This window comes from Ammospiza caudacuta, chromosome 4, assembly GCF_027887145.1.
Source record: "Ammospiza caudacuta isolate bAmmCau1 chromosome 4, bAmmCau1.pri, whole genome shotgun sequence".
Classification (NCBI taxonomy): domain Eukaryota; kingdom Metazoa; phylum Chordata; class Aves; order Passeriformes; family Passerellidae; genus Ammospiza; species Ammospiza caudacuta.
The window spans coordinates 56858960-56876478 of record NC_080596.1 but is presented as its reverse complement, the minus strand read 5'-3'; the positions used below and the strand labels follow the sequence as shown (position 1 = coordinate 56876478).

The window sequence follows — 17519 nt, the reverse complement described above, 5'->3', positions numbered from 1 at the left end:
AAGAGAAAATGGAAGGACTAAGGCGAGCCTGTAGCCTGTAATAGATGTAGTTTAATTTTGCAAACTCCTATTTTCCTAAACCATAACTTCTCATAACTTTTGTCATGTGTTTCATTGGAACTCAACTTTCTATTCCACATTTCAGGGGGCTATGTAGAATCAGAGATATTATGCTATAAGCCAAGGGAAACTCTTTATTTGGGTGTATGTGCAATCAAACTACAGTCACCTGAACCTCTCTCTGACCTCAATTCTTGAGGGCTACTGCTTCACCCTGCAGATGGGCAAACAGACCAAGGAACTCTGATACAGAATCAGAGGATCATGAAAAGATCTCTAAGATCATGAAGTCCAACCACTAACAGAGCATTGCCATGTTCACCCCTAAACCCCAAATTATTATGTTATAGAGATCCAGAAATGTCATATTGTATTTGCTGGGAATGTCTCAACAAAGGCAGGTAGGAATGATGCATCTGACTCCACATTCTCAGAAGGCTATTTTATTATTTTATGATACTATATTATATTAAAGAATACCATACCATACTGTACTAAAGAATACAGAAAGGATATTTATTGAAAGCTAAAAAGATAATAATGAAAACTCGTGACTCTTTCCAGAATGCCGACACAGCTTGGCCCTAATTGGCCAAAGAGTCAAAACAACTCACACCAGAATCCAATGAAACAATCACCTGTGGGTAAACAATCTCCAAACACATTCCACATGAGCACAACACAGGAGAAGCAAATGAATTAAGAATTGTTTTCCTTTTCTCTGAGGCTTCCCAGCTTCCCAGGAGAAAAATCCTGGGCGAAGGGATTATTTCAGAGAATGTGAATGCCACAATGTCACTCTTAGTGAGTGGCACATGAAGGGACTCTGAGTCCCCTTTGTCTCCACAGTAACATCCCCATCTTCATTTCCAAGGCTGTTCCTCAAGGAGCACAGTTGAAGGATCTCAGTGTCACAGCAGCTTCTGAATTCTCCCAGGCTGGCTGAGAGGAGCTAATTAAGCATCTACAGAGCACAGTACAAAGGGAACTGACAGGTGATGCTTGAGGAGGAGACATCTTTATTCACCAAAGAGGCGTGAAATGACTATGAAAAAGGTTTCTAATGTAGCCTCAATCAGTCAGTTTGTATAAAGTAAATTGATTAAACATTTGAATGCAGAGATAGCTGGTAGCAAAGCTGATGTGTGTGGTCTTGCCATTAATCTGGTTACAGCATTGCACTGACACCAAGTATCTGATGGTGGGAGAGCATTTTAGAAGTGTGTGGAGCTATACCTGATTCCACTCTACTTGCTCAGCTGAGTTGGGAAGGGAAGAATGTAATTTCTGATGCATAACTCCATTTTAAATTTTATTTTAACAAAAGTAAGAGCCAATGAGCTGCTGTTTGGGATGTTTTCTGAGGGTCAAGGCTAATGAGAAGTATGAGATGAGAGAGCAGCACTATTCAGAACCTTTCATGCACTGGTTTCCCCTCATACAGGCAGAAGTCTCTATTCTACAAGTAATTTTCAGTGGCACTAGTACAGTCTGAATCACACCTTGCTCCTAATAAATGGTTTTAAAACTGAACTCTTGTTAAAATATCATCTATGTTGATCTCAAAAAAACCCCAACCAACCTTATGATACAGTGTGTACAGTGTGGCTATACAATGCCTTTATTCATACTGATGATTGTCAAAAAAATACTTCATCCCATATAATCATAAGCAGTGACAGATTTGTGTTGACAATGGTGCAGGGTATGAGCAGCTGCAGCTTCCTTCTAATATATATGATCAGACTGGCAAGTTAATTTACATCTTTTAAGTAATACGTAAAATTTATCATAATATAAGATCTAGGACTTGCTATTCATATTATCTCACAGAAATGTTTATTCTGTAAATAAACCTATGTGCATGAGCCAGAGGGAAACCTTAAGTGTGCTTTGGAATGGGTACATTTTCGGCTGTCAGAATAATACCCTGGCAATCCTATGGAGGAATTGATTGACCTTTTAGAAATGTTTGTGTTAACGAGGGGTACAGTCTGATCTGCTGAAATTCCTCACTTTGTAGAGGATGTTCCTTTCCTAGTGCACCTCATATCTGCAGAAAAAGCATTAAATGTGCTTGATCCAACTTGTTTGGGCTTTTGAAATCCAGATCTGCCATGAATGAGAAGCTACACTTCTGGTTTTTTTCACCTAAACTCTGAAAGGCTTTCCCTGATGATGTGCTTAGCTGTCCTTGCCTTTATGATACATTTCTGATATTTTTGAGTCTTCTCCTTTTCCATTCCTGCTCTGAGGGGGTTGCTTTAGGTGATGCACCTTGAATGACAGAATTCTGGAAAATGATCAGAAGATGCAGAATAACTGGTGGGAGAACCCAACTGGCGAGACGAGGAATCAGACATGAGGGAGTTTTAGGTGCTCCTGAGCACTGATAGGGGAACCCTGTCCTTCTGTCATTCGGGATGGTTTGCATCCTCTGTTATCCAAATTTCAGTCTTTCTGTCCCCCTTTTACTATTTCTCCCTGGAAAAGTCCTCCTAATCAGCCCTCCCTTATTTTCCCTAAGCTAATTCCCTCCTTAAAACCCCTTGCATTCCCTTTCTCTGCCTCCTGCTCCCCAAAACCCTGATCAGCTGTAATATTGCTTGACTCTGCTTACAGATAGCTCTTCTCCTATTTTCGATTTTCATTTTAAATGAAAATTCTCTGAGGCAGTGACCTCCTTCAATTTGTGTCCATAAAGCACTCTGGGGACCTGTTCTTGAATAACATTAAACACAACAATGATAAATCTGTCTGCTAATGATATAAGCAAAGGAGCAAGTTTGCTTTGCTGCTGGAAGGCAGATCACAGACAGGTCACTCTTTTGCTATTGGTATTGCTGCCACAATCCCATTTTCTCTTGCAAAACACAGAACTAAAGATCAAAATTACATATTGAGTCTGGACTCCTTTTTATATCAGAAAAGCTAAAGCCTTTAGGGGAAAGTTGTGTCAGGGAAATTGCCCCAGCAAAGAGTAATAATAGAGTAATAGGATAATGATGTCAATGTACTAAGCAGATTTGTGAAGGAATTAAAGAATATGTGCTGATTTTTGTTCAGATATGTGTCTCTCTGTCTTGCTCTTGCAAACTAGACAGAGCTGTGCTTTAACATCTGAGGGCAGATTTGGGAAACTCAATTATGCAGAAATCAAACTGTTATGCAGTTTTTTCATCAGTTTCATACTTCATTTCTTATTGCTCAGTGGGATAACTTGTCAATGCAGCAGAGAAATTAGTACTGTTGTAGAGCATTATTGAGCATAAAGTTCTGAAAATGCAGAGAGAGTATTACTCCCTAAATAATATCAAATGGATCTGCCAACATATAAACCCATTTCTTCTGAGCTAAAAGGCTGAGCCTTCTGATCAAAATCTTCTTTAATGTATTTAGAGACCCAAGAGCAGCTCTTCAGTAGTCTACCATGTTCCCTATGAATTAGCATAAATAGTTTGCTAGAAACTTCTAACATTAAGGTCAGTTTTACACTGTCACATAGTCATGTATTTGTCATAAAAATTAGGGTTAAGAAAGAAAAATAAGAAGTAAAAGAAAGAAAGCTAAGAACTTGTTTAAAATGATTTTTTTCTTTTTCTTCAGCACTAGTAAGAATCCCTCAAACAACTGCCTATTTATTTTAAATAAAATAGATGAGATCTGATTTATCATACCATAGGAATGAAACTCTTAGAACTATATATCCCCATCCTTGAATAATCATGGTGTCAGATCAACTTAGAAGAAACAAAATGAATTCTTCTCTATTGTACAGAAATACAGCAAAGTGTCGGTCTGATTTTTTTTAATTCTGGGTGCTTTGAAGTATTTACTTTCACTGAATATTATTTTCCCTATTTTTCTTCCCTTTTTTTCCCTCTTTGCATACTTCATCAGTGATAATTGTAATTGAAAATAAGTTAGAATAAAGCATTCTATGCTGTGAACTAGGGACATTTTACAAATAGCTGTTGAACTTTAACACTTTTGGTTTGTGCAGCAAATTGAGAGTTAGATTACATTTCTTTCACATGAAAAAGGTAGTTTTGTTTCTTTCACTGTTGCAGATTATTGTAGGAGGGATATTAACCTCCCACCACACCTCCATTTCTTATTTTCTTAAGCTTTCCAGGCCTGATTCACTGCTGTATGACTGCAGTTTTAAGAGCTGTTACAATGGGTATGCACAGGAAGGAGTGCAGCTGGAGTAGCACCACAGAGAGTCAGACCTATTATCTTGGCAAGTGACTAATCCCACGCTCCGCAGCACAGCCTTTCAAACATCAAACTTCTTATCCAGGAAATAACTTTCTGCTCAGCACAAGTGCTACTCACCTGCCCCTCTTTGCGTTTTCTGAGACAGCTATACTGGGGTTTACTTAAATGAAGCAGGTCCCAGAAGTACATAAACTCCAGACCCAGAAGTACATAAATTCCAGAGGTAAAAAGTTTACCCCTAGGAAAAGTTGGCCTTTTCACAGATCCCAAGTGGAATGGAGATGGGGAATCATCAGTGATCTGTGACTGAGACCAAAAGGGAGCTGACCAAACTAAGGTGAAGAAGGGCTGTTTGTGTTTGTAGATGCAGTGAGACAGCATTCCTGCTGGAATTCAGTAGAGAGATGCAAAGTCCTGCTCCTGTGAAGGAGGACACTGTCTGGTGGGAGCAGCTCTGCTGTGGAGACCTCAGGGGTCCTGGTGAGCAGCAAGCTGAGCATGAGCCAGCCCTGGCAGCAGAGGTGCCAACAGCTTCAGGGACACATGAAATGAATCAGAATTGTGGGATTCACATTCTCTGAACCTGAGAGAAGCAGAGAAAAGAATTATCAAAACAATCCTTATCTCATTTGCTGCTCCTGCATTGTGCCAAAGTAGAATGCAATATGGAGATTGTTTACCCAAGGTGATGGTGCTGTGTTTCCTTGGCCTATCAGGGTCAAGCATGTGTGCATTCTGTCTGTCAGCAGACAGTCACAAGATTCTGGGCAGTTGAGTTGAGTTGGGTGCTTTGTGCAGATTCAGTTTAGATGTAATGTAATATAGTGTCATATAATATAGAATAATATAGTATAATAAAGTAATTAATTAACCTTCTGATATTAGTGGAGTCAGATGCATCATTCCTCCTGGACATCAGGCAAAAATATCAGTGATACAGAATCAGTGGATGGAAGTGATCGTACACCTCTACTCAGCTTTGTGCAGATTCAGTTTAGATGCAATGTAATATAGCGAAATATAATATAGAATAATATAGTATAATAAAGTAATTAATTGGTATTAATGGAATCAGATGCATCATTCCTCCTGGATGTCAGGCAAAAATATCACTGATACAGAATCAGTGGATTGGAAAGATCATCCACCTCTGCTCAGCGCTTGTCAGACCACACTGCACCCAGCTTTGGCCTCCCAGGACAAGTCATCCCTGATCTGCAGCATGTTCAGCAGAAGATCATCAACATGGCAATGGGGATGAAGCCCTGGGAGAAGAGACTGAGGGACTTGGGCTTCTTCAGACCCCAGAAGAGACAACTTCAGGGGACTGGACAGTAGCCTGCCTGTACCCACAAGGAAGAGAGGACAGAGGTAGGTTCTTCACAGTGATGCCTCACAAGAGAATGATAGATAATGGGATTAAGGTAAAAAAAAGAGAGATTCAGGCTGGGTAAAAGTAAAAACCTTTTGCTCTGTGAGGATAGTGGAGCAGGGAGACAGGGTCCTGAGGAGATTGCGCAGACTCCATCTCTGGAGATTTTCAAGCTCAAACTGAACAAAGTTCTAAGCAGCCTAAGCTGACCTCTCAGTTGATCCAGCTAGGACTAGAAGGTCCTTGAGACTTCCTGAAGTCCCTCCATCCCTAAAGGACACATTCTTGATCCTACAGAAGCAACAGTGGTGAAGAGTAAAGAAGTGTCATATTGATAACTTCTAAAATTGTTGAGATACCAGATCTTGTATGAAAGTAAAATATCCTATTTGAACACAAAAATATTTTTAAATTTCCCCCTCCCCTATGCAATATTAAGCTGTTCAGTGATTTTCGTGCCTATAGCAATATTTAGGCCATATGGCAATTCTCAGCACTGAAGCCTGAAATATTTGATTATCACAGGACAGAATCAGTGTATGGGTCAGCATTCTATTTCTGATTCATTACCCTGTTGAATTATTGCTATTTTATAGTGCTCTAGGAAAGGATGTCAAAACTGCCAAATTCCATCATGTAAGCAAATCTGTTTCTCTTTTATAGTTTATCATGAGTTTATGAATTTTCTCTATCCGGATAGATTTTTCACTTGCTTCACACTTACAAGGGGTGGAAACAAATAACCCCGTGATTGCAAATATACTGATAAAGGTATTCCAAATTATATTCAGAAAAGATATCTGCCTTTTTTCCTAGTCAAAAAAATAACCTAACTTGTGGGACAAGAATCAATGTCACAAATGGCTTTCTTTTTGTGTTTATATGAACAAATAATCTCCATTTTTAACAGAATAAAGTTTTGTAAGACCAGCTAGATTCCTGCTCACATTTATGTGAGAAAAGGTTGGAGTTTTATAGAGTATACGGCTGTAAAAATACTGATAGGACTTCAGATTGAATTTGTTTATTTTCCTTGCCCTTTCCCAAATGAGAGTCCTTTTCTATTCTCATAGTTAAATAGAGACTCAGGAGAAGGAAAGAGCACTTACTGCATTTACTGTGGTGGTTTGGGCACAGTTCTGGGGCTGCCTGAAGCCCTTCCTATGCCACCTGCATTAGAGTTCACCTTTGTGTAAACTGTGTGATCATGGAGACTGGGGGGCAACCACTATCAGTGCTATTAACTTTTTAAATCTTTGCTCCCCATGAATTTATCGCTCAGGAGAGGGATAGGAAGTGCTGGGTTGTAACTCTTTATAATTCCTACTGATTTCTATCAGTTCCTGGACAGTAACTGGAAGGGAACAATGATTATAGTTCTAGGGAATACTACTGCTCCTGACATTCAGAGATATCCTAGCTATGCTTTCCATTGACTTCACAAGGAATTTAAGATCTTTTAAGTCTTTACTTCTTCCCTACATCTACCTCCAAGGCAAGTTCAGCACTTTAGGAAACTCTGGATCTCACCATTGCTACTTTTGTTTTAAAAACCAATGCTTTATGTATTCTGGAGTCTTGTTTAGAACATTTTACTGATCAGATTTTCTAATAGTTATCTCAAAATGCTACTGAAAGAGAATCAGGAGTTGACAGCTTTGGTATTATATCCTCAAGCCTTTGCTGACCATCCACCCAAGGGAGTATTAGAAGCTGTTGGCTTAGTAGAGAAAAGCCTCAATAAAAGGTCGAACAAAATCATGGTGGAATCTTTAATATGTTTTGAAGGGCACACTTAAGGCAGGCCCTTTCCTGGACAAAGGGACAATAAAGAGCACTTACAGACAAGGAGTCCTTGATCTGTATTTATTCTATTGAGCTGTGGGTTTTTGACAGAAAATGTAACTTGTCCTGGGAGAAACACCATAGAGGATCTCAGGTCAAACAGCAGTCTCTGTGCCTTTTAGTATGTGAAGCACAAATGCTTAATGGAAACAGAAAAAAAAACAAAAAACAAACCAACAAAAATCTGGCTCCAAAAATTACCAGAATAGATTTACTTACAGGGCATCATGCTTTTGGAGAGGTCACAAACACTGAAATTGAGAAGGGCAAGTTCAGACTTCAAAACTGTGCTCAAGAGGCACTTCGGAAAAGACCTTAAAGTTAATTGCAGATAACCTCAATGTGTTCTCCCAGAAAGATGTTGGGGAACAAAAGTTACAAAAAATGCTATGAATAACAAAAAAAAAAAAAAGGAATATTTTCTTGATTCTACAGAATAGTTCTTTGAAGACTCAAGGCCAGACCTGGAAACAATTTTGTAGCCTTGCCCAAAGAAAACTGAGGTAAAGTCTGGAGACTGCCAGAGAGGGGGACCTGCAAAAGAAAAGGAAGCTGAAGCAAGTCACATGAAAAGCAAATTAAAATATCCTCTCAACTAAGAGATGCTACACCACTGCAGTCTAGCAGGATTCAGTATTTTCTTCATACTTAAGAGGGTTGCATTTTACTGTTTATAAAGCAAATGTTATAGAACTTCCTGTAAATCTGATTTCAATCCAATAGTCAAATGTTAAAGCACTAAAAATGCAAAGTGCAATATTTTTCTCTTCATGCCAAATTAACCAATTAAATACTTGCTAATGGAGGTAGTAAAGTCACCATAAATTGAATCTCCTGCTTGATTCAATTCCTTTCAAAATATGTTCTAGGAATTGCATAAAGATATTTTTGCTGTGGAAATTATCAGTGGCATTCAATGGTGTGTTTTATGTAAAAGGTCAGTTGAATGACCATTTTTGGCTCCCTGATTCTAAATTATAAGAAACTAAGACCTATAACATTCAGGAGTTAGACTCTACACTTTAAAATGACTTCTCTTTAGGATAGAAAAAATTTCAAATTCCTGTTTTACTCTTGCACTTGAGTTCTCAGAAGCAACTGTAATTGAAGAAATTATTCAAAAAAATGCTTATTTTTCTATGCAAATATTCCCTTTGCTTCCTAACACTGCTGAAGTAGTAGTAGGACTAAGAGACTGTGATTACTATTTGCTCAGAAATCTGCACTTTCAGGACCAAACTGACAGCTGGGATTGCAAGCAGGATTGTCTCCATGCTGCCTGACACGTGGAGCAACATATATTGTATTGTTTACCTTTAAATTAAAATTATATTTGTAATCTAGCTACCAAAGTGGGAAGGCAACTACAGGCTCCTGTTTATTTCCAGCAATAAATGTAATGGCTACTTTTTAAAAGAGCAGCAACCTATAAAAATTGAAATCAGAAAGCTGAATGAGGCTAATATTCCATTCCATGAAATTGATCAAAGGTTTTATAGCTCTAATCACTGGCCAAAACAGAAAGGCTGATAAAAGCTTAATTGCCATCTAAGCACTTCAAACGGTTACAGAGAATTGGAGCAGCACAGAGATCTACCATAACTCTGATATTGTCATTTTGGTACTTCTTCATACCCAAATCCTTCTTCTGGCCATTAGCAGAGAAACAAGTATATTTCACTAGGTAACTTTTCTACAGCATTTAACTTTGAACAGGATTATTTAATGCTAACAAGAATGGCAGAAGCTGGACTGTAATGTGTTAAAAACAGATGCTAGGTAAGACTCAAGCTAATTTTTTGGTCCTAATTGTCACTGACTTCAGAAAAGCTATTCCCACCTTGTGATTATGGTCAAAAGCTTTTTCTTTCTTCTTGACAGAGGACACATTTTAGTTCCCTGTTTGCAATACAACTCCAAATGTCTGCCTCAGATGATAAACCTTGGACTTCACAAGAGATAGCAAAATCTGAGTTTTTCAGCTGAAATCCATACCATGTGATGGATTGTGTGCAATGGATTTCCCATCTGATGGATGTAAAAGTGTGCTCACTCTAATTGCATTACATGAAAGGGTTTTAACCTTTTTGTCCAAATGTACTTTAATATAACATTGGTCAATGCAGAGGCAGTGAAGGATATTTCAGGGAATGTCATTAATTGATCCAAGACTGACTAGAAAAACAGCAGCCATCAATAAAATATAAAATGAGTAAAACTTACAACAATTTCTGAGCTTGTACTGTAATATAATGATTAGTAGCATTAAATGAAAATTCAATAAAATGCCATTAGAAATGTGAAATATTTTTAGCAGTGATGGTGAACACACATTGGGAAAATTTAGGTGAATGCTGGACTCTACCCCTCAGAGCCTTCAATCAAGGACAGATGTCTCTCCTGAAGGGTTTGGGGCTTGATAAAGATGCTTGTGACTCTGATCCTGTGGCCTGTAAGACAAAGGAGATTGGAGTGGAACATTATGCTGATCTCAGCTGTTCCTAAAATAACTTCAGCTCTTCCACATCTAAGTTACTTTCAGTATTATAAAACTAGAAAATTACATATTTCACAGAGCTATGGCAACATGGAGTTATTTTGCAAACTTACTTAAGAGAGAAATGTCACTTTCTATGCAGAAAGCTTAGGGAAATCTTAGACACAGAAGATATTTTCCATTCACAACCTCAGCTCTTTTTAGAAGCTTACATACCGATAAAATGGCAGAATATAAGTGTTAGAGGAAAAGCTACCAGGATCATACCAAGTGCTTATGATTTAACATATATACGGAACTATGATGAAAAGCAGAAAAAACACAATTGAGAGACTCAAATTACAACCAAAACCAGATCCCTTTTTCCCCATGGGTCCATGCACAGCATCAATTGAGAAAGCACAAATAGAATTTTTATGAATAGCGCCCATTCCCTGTTAGATGCCATGTAGACCCATGAACTCAAGGAATTCTAGGATCCATAATACTCCAGGATCCAGCTAGACACTGCATCAGCTTCTTTTTCAAAGGAAGTATGAATAATAGCTAGGTCTATTTAATTGTGTTGCAGAATGAGCTTCAGTAAGCCTTTGTGCTGAAAAATGTGCCCAGGTGTGGCTGTGAGAGGCAAGGAGGAGCTGAGTAGGTCAGCTGCATCTAGACTGCAGGAAAGGAGTTTTCTACAGCATTCCCAACCACCTCTCTCTCCCCTGTCATCTCAGCTGAGCCCCTTTCAGCTGCTGGGGCTATCCCAGATCCCTCCCTAGGGCTGGATGGGACAGTGCTATGTCCAGGACTCATCCTGGTGCTCTGGGAGATAAGAGAGAGATACTGAAGTTTAATAGACAACAGACTAGTAATTTAAGGGGAAATACGCACCCTAAGCACCTCTAAAGTTTTGGGTTGTTTTGTAAACAAAATAGACACCAGGGAAGAGGAGGTGGGAATAGGTGCAAGAGGCAGTTTGTTTCCCTGGCCAGGTTTTCACACCCTGCCTTTGTGGGGATCATGCACTCCTTTCTGAAGCCAGAAGGAAAGGCAACAAATAACCACAGCATGGCTATTCTTTCCAGGAAAACACCAATACTGACCTATACCAGAGAGGCATTTTTCTGCAGTCCAACAGCTTTGACTTCTGTTGTTGTATCACTCTGCAAATAACTGAGCATCAGCATAAGTGGGTGACTTACAGATAAAAATCCAGGAATGGATCCATTCATTACCAGTATCACCTTTGTAACGACTCTTTGACCTTTCAGTTCTAGGAAGTCCTAATTCTACTGAGTAGTGAAGCTGTGTACCTTAGGAAATTAGTGAGTTCTTGGAACATTAGTATTACTATCCTTTTCTCTCACTAACTTTTCAGTGTTCTGTAAGAAATAAATGGTGGGACCCTTTTATTCTCCAAAGAAAACCAGCATTTCACCTCTTCTTTTACTTTATAGATACCAATAAGTTTTTATTTCATCTGGTTGGACTGATTAACACTTCTAATTAAATTCAGAGCAGTTGTTCTCAGTGTGAATTTACATTTGAACATTCCAACCTGTTTTGGATGCAAAAAAAGGATTTATATGCAAAAGCTTGTGGTTTTTTTCCCCACCTACAGAGGCTGATCTAATGAAAGATATGGCTTCTCTATAAAACTTGTGTTATAATTTGCATGTGCTGTAGATTCACATTATAAAGTTTATCCTGAAACTGGAGTCCCTGGTTTTAACAAGGGAGATTGTATTATTAGATCTCAAGCTTGAGACTACTCATCTGCATTATTAGTAGACAAATAACCATTTTTCTGCACTGAAATTACAACAATTGCTACAATGACAGCAAGTACTTGATAACATAAACACAGCTTATGGCTGGGTAACTGCTGGGTTTCCGACATACAAATGGATTTCCTCAAAAAGATCTGAATTTACCAACATATTTTATGCTGCTGTTGATGTCACTTCTATTACAATTAGCACTACTCCTAAAACATGCTCTTGTGAACTGTAGAAAAACTGGCATGAGGTTATATGTATATGTTATTTCTTTTTTATACAGAAAAGTTTTGTGTTTTAAATGTCTTAGGTGAAAACAGATTTTAGACCTAGAAATCATATGCGTGGAAAATGTTCTGCATATTTTCTCTAAATATGTAATATCTTACATCTTCAAAAGAAAGTCACTGAAATCAACTTCAGGAATATTTATGTCATAAGGACTGATTGTGGGAGTAGATACATTGCATTTTAGATACAGTAGATATGCAACAATTTGCCTATATCTCCCTGATTTTTTATTTTCCATCTGAAAAGAAGTATTCATACTTAGAGCACAGACCTTCTGTTTTCCTGGCAGCATTTTGTTCTGTACTGACAAGTCATCATTTTTCCTCATCCCCCCCCCAACTGATATGGCTGAGAACAGCAACAAAGGCAAAGTAATTCTTAAAACAAACAGGAACATTTCACGCACTTTGGGCACAAAATGAAAGAACTTTTGTTTTAAAGGAAGTCTGCAAATTTGGCAAATAAATTTTGTAAATCTGACTCTTTAGGTAAGGTTTGTGAGAACTTTAAATGTATTAATACAGAACTACATGGTTGGAATAACAAGGGCAGGAAATACATTTTCAGCTTCAACCTCTACACACAATTAAACATTTTGAATTTTAAAATTAAAATAATTTTAAGTAAGCAAGAGCTGTATAACTAAGTGGTCTTTGGAATGAATTAATGGCCACTAGAGCACACTTTATTGCAGTCTATGCACTGCAGGAGAGAGGCAACAACGTTTTGCAAAAACATTCTGACTGATAATCATCAAACTCTGTGTAGTTCATCTGAACATTTTCAGTTCACCTGTGTATTTTTCATAGCCTAAATTTTTAAACTAACCTGGATTTTAAGAGCAATTTTCTGATTAAGATCCACTTCCTCCCAGCTGCTGTTAGAACCTTCAATTCCTTTTGGAATACAGAGCTTACAGACCTCTGATCTCTTACTATATTTGTCAGCAAGCTTGGGGCTCTTGTGTGTTCCTCATGAGTTACAATGCACAAGCTGATGTTTCTTGCTGAAAGGAATGATGGTTAACAGGTGTTACCTTTTTGGGTAGTCTGGAGTGCAAAGACAACCCAAACCTCCCTCTATTGTCCCTGTAACCTCATGAGCACACAGGCTATAATGAACAGCAAAGTAATAATTTTCCCCTAATATTAATGCAAAAGTTCCTTATTAATATTTAAAATGTCCTTGGGGTAATTTTCACATTTGAGTGTATGCTATAGATAAATCATTTTTTTGCATTATTAATTGCTGTTTTTTTAATTATTATCATGTGCCTCCCACTGGACAGATTTCTACAAGTACAGTAACTTTTTCTAGTGCAAGGGTTTAAGGCTGACATTAGCTGGGTTCCTGCCATTGTGACCCTTTCTTAATCAACAATATGTAACAGCTAGAAATGCAAGAAAATGAGCAATCAGAGTTTTAAAATTGCTGTGAATAACATTTATCTTATTATAGGGAGTATAACCTCCCTCATCTGCCCTGACACAATGTGTTGCTTTGTTTCTCCAGTTCATTTCATGGTGGATTGAATTAGTGCCATTTTCTGGATTGGATTATGATGTTTATTAAAAAGGAAACAAATCATTTGCATTTGATGACTTCTTGGCTTTAGCTTACTTCTCCCCTTAAACTACACTCATGGATGACAACAAGAATTAAAGTAAGACAAATGTCCTCTTCCACCCTGGCGATTTGTTTTTAGTCTAAATAATTAATTGCAACACAGATTCTATTTCCCAGCTGCTGCCATCAGTCTTTTTTTCACTTTTTTCACATAACAAATGGTATTTTTGAGAAATGGTTTACATAATGGATAGTCACTCCCAGATTTCTTCAGCCGAGCAGCATGAATTATGTATAAATAAATGGAGAATGCATATACTTTAAAAGGAGTCAGGACTTTCCACAGCAATGCTCCTCCTCAGCAGAAGACAAGCACCTCCATCTCCTCACGTCCATCTCCTAGGGAGCAGACCATTCCCCCTTTGCTTTTTCCTTCTCTCCTGGCATAAGAGCAGCCAAACTTGCAAACTCCTTGAGGAAAGCAAAGCAACTGCTGCTCTCACCTGGAAAAACAGTGAGGGGCGATGGTGTCAGCAGGAGCCCTGCTGACAGCCTTGATAACAGCTCAGGAGGTTTGTGTAATAAGCACAAGTGTTCTGCACAGCAGAAATGCACATGTGAGAGAAGGCATAAGATTTGCTAATGGTGTAATGAGCATAATTAACCCTGCAACACATTAATACACAATTTGAAATGCTCACTGACTAGATAACAACAATGTTTTAGCATTGAGTGTCCTTGAAGGCAGATTATGTTTTTTAAGGTAGTTAGGAAAATTGATGTTTGATAACTCGGTGACAGCTGACACTGTAACAGTGATGTAAATTCAGTGTTAACAAGCCCTCAATATTTTGAAAAATATCTAATTTGCAATTATCACTTACAGGAGCACATGTGCATCAGACGAGTTAAGGATAACCACATGTTTTGAGATGTAACTGCAGGAGCCGTTCCCACAGGTGAGGTCTCTGTGATCTGTCTCTTGGTTTATTGTGTACGAGCCAGAGAAACTGAGTGTGTTTTGTTAAAAAGCTTACTTGATTTTGGTAAGAAAAAGCATTTAATACATATCAGGTTGTTTCTACTGTGAATACAGACAGCACTTCATTTCATAATTTCCATGTGACTGGTGAGTAGGGTGAGTGCCCAGGTGCTCTTTGTCCAGAGCACCTTTAACAACCAGTCACGGGCAGCCAACCATAGACTCATACAGGAGAAGACCTGTGAGGTCAGTGAGTCCAACCACCAACCCAGCATTGGCAGGTTCACCCCTGAGCCGTGTCCCTAAGCACCATAACATAGCCATGCTTCTACATGCTTTTGAACACTTCAAAGGACAGTAATTCTACCCCTTCCCTGGGCAGCCTGTTCCAATACCTGATAATCCTTTCAGTAAAGAATCTTTTCCTTATCTCCAGTCTAAACTGTTGCCCTCTTATTGCAAAGCTCCCATACCTTCTCAGTGATTGCTCACGTGCAGCTTCTCACAGCACTGAGTCCTTCTTCTTCACAGTACAGTCAACAAATTCCAACTCTCTCCTCACCCAGCTACCCCACTCTTTTGCAGCACTCGTCTTCTTATTGGACACAGCTGTGGCCTGTTAAGGGCAGGCCTGTTCCTAATCTTTGGTGATTAGCACAGCTGCAGCTCCTCAGGGGTGACACTACCTTCCGCATTATTTTCTTACATTCTATTCTTCCACACTAAACCACCCCTACTAGTACCCACACCCCGGGAGTGATTTCCTCTTGCCCTATCACTGGTTACCTGGAAGAAGAGACCAATCCATTTTCCTTCCAGGTAGTTTCCTAACAATTAGGTTGACTGGTGGGTAGGACTTTCAAAATCTTCTGAGTTAATTTATTATTTCAGATGGGACTGCCAAAGCCTGAGACTGTCAAAAACACTTGTGCCCAGTCTCCAGAAAGTCTGAACCAGGTATGCACACATCTAGGTCCATCTGCACAAACTGAGGTTGATAAATCAATTTCTATGAAAGCCAATAAGCAGTTACCATGCTGAGGAAAACCACATTTCATCTTGATGAATTATGTGCCAACTGACCAACATCTGAAAAAACAGTATTAGTACAGATGAAAACCACAGTTAACCAGAAACAACAATAAATTAAAGAAAAACTTATGCAAATAAATTTGAATAGGCTTGGCAGTACCTGCATTTTTTCCTGAAGATATAACACTAAAATATTGAACTTCCAGTTTCCATAGCAATGTGTCAGTGGTGCTCACAGAAAGTAAAAAAAGACCATCATTTTCTCTCAGTAAAACAAATTCCCAAGGAAATAAGAACAGATGGAGGAAAACAGAAACATCTTGAAAGTATTCTTATTATTTAGGGATGGAAGAACTTCACAAGTTTTAGGGGACTGGTTTGAATAAACACCTTAATATCTGAAGTCTCATTTGTGTCTTATGCAAACCAACACAGCTCTCAGATGTCAGTATCAACACAGGTTTCCATCATCTGGTTTATTCTTCTTAACAGTATCTCAGTCTGGATAATTTTTGGGCTCTCCCATTCAAGGGGGGGATAAGGAAGTCAAGTCCAGCAGATGGTCTCTGAGGCTTTTGGGGAGTTTGGGCACACGATGTGTGAGGAGAGAGGGGACTCTGGGATTGTCCATCCTGGAGAAGGGAAGGCTGAGGGTGGCAGTGGGGGGATGTGGTCCCTCATTGATGAGGAGGTCTAAGGAGAAGGCTCTCCTCAGAGGTGCACAATGGGCTCATGCTACAACAGGAAATTCTGATGGATATATGAGAAAAAATCCAAATCACGTTTGAATGTGTGCCTGAGAGTCTGTGGAACTGGGGCTATTCAGGACTCAGGGTGGCCAGGCCCTTGATCAGCCTTTGAACTGTGCAGGATGTTGCTCTGGATGTGGAGGTCCTTTCCAATCTAAGCTGCTCTGTAACACTCTGTACCTTTATTCCTGAGATGATTCAACAGGCACTTCCATCTTCATCTTTCTGTCACAAGGCTCAGTGGAAAGACCCAACAATGGAAAGATGATCAAAGCACCCCTGCACAGCAGGGCCAGGACAATGGCCTGAATTAGATGGGCAGTTTAGCATCTTATCCTTATCTCACCTTATCTCACCATGCAGATCTTCCAATGGGGAAATTCTCCAGGTTCTTTCTCTTCTCCCTCTTTATAACCCTATCACCTCTTGTGGATGACACATGGTGACAGCCAGATGACACCTGTGGAAGCCAAGGTTCCTAACATCATTTTACCACGTTGCTGACCCAGCAAAGACCCCAGCTGATGCAAGTTAACTCTGAAGATGTCATTGCAAAGCCTGAGACTGCTTCCTACCTCTCAAGTCCTTTTTTAGGGCATAAATCAGATGAGACTCAGTTCCTCAAGAAAGAGGCTTTTTCTTTGCAGTGCCAGTGCCTGGGTACCTGCAGGGGCTGTGCAAATGAGTAACACCATCAAGAAGGAGTGGATGCATTAAAATGAACTCAAATGATTAATCTCACTGCAGGAGTTGGATTGTCTGGCTGCTATAGACATTGTGACATTCAGTGTTTGAACACAGCTAAAAGATCATTTTACAGAAGATGGGACAAAAAGGAAAGCAGAGGGCCTTTCATAGGCCATTTTCTGACTTCCCAAAAATGTATTTACAGTGCAGATAATTGATAGGTACTGTGAAGACCAAATATTATTTTTTTTTTGTGATCTATCACAAGGATTCTCATTCAACACTTGAAATCTGCTATTTCAGCTCTACTTTACATCACTTCATAAAGTGATGAGCATAAATAAAAAAGAATGCTAAAAACAGAAAAAATCCACATATTATCTCCATTGTCCTGAGCTAAAATTATGTATTATCTTTGGAAATGTGCAGGTTCAACATAACTGGAGTTTCA

At 39.0% G+C, this 17519-nt stretch overlaps 1 long non-coding RNA gene across 1 annotated transcript; it reads right to left on the bottom strand.

The window, feature by feature from the left end:
* Positions 1-7597: 7597 nt before the first annotated feature.
* Positions 7598-14123, bottom strand: LOC131557154 (uncharacterized). Its single transcript, XR_009274690.1, has 4 exons — positions 13938-14123; positions 12881-13058; positions 9831-9948; positions 7598-8032 (listed from the first exon to the last, which is right to left on the bottom strand). It is a non-coding gene; the product is annotated as an uncharacterized LOC131557154 (long non-coding RNA).
* Between the last annotated feature and the right edge of the window lie 3396 nt (positions 14124-17519).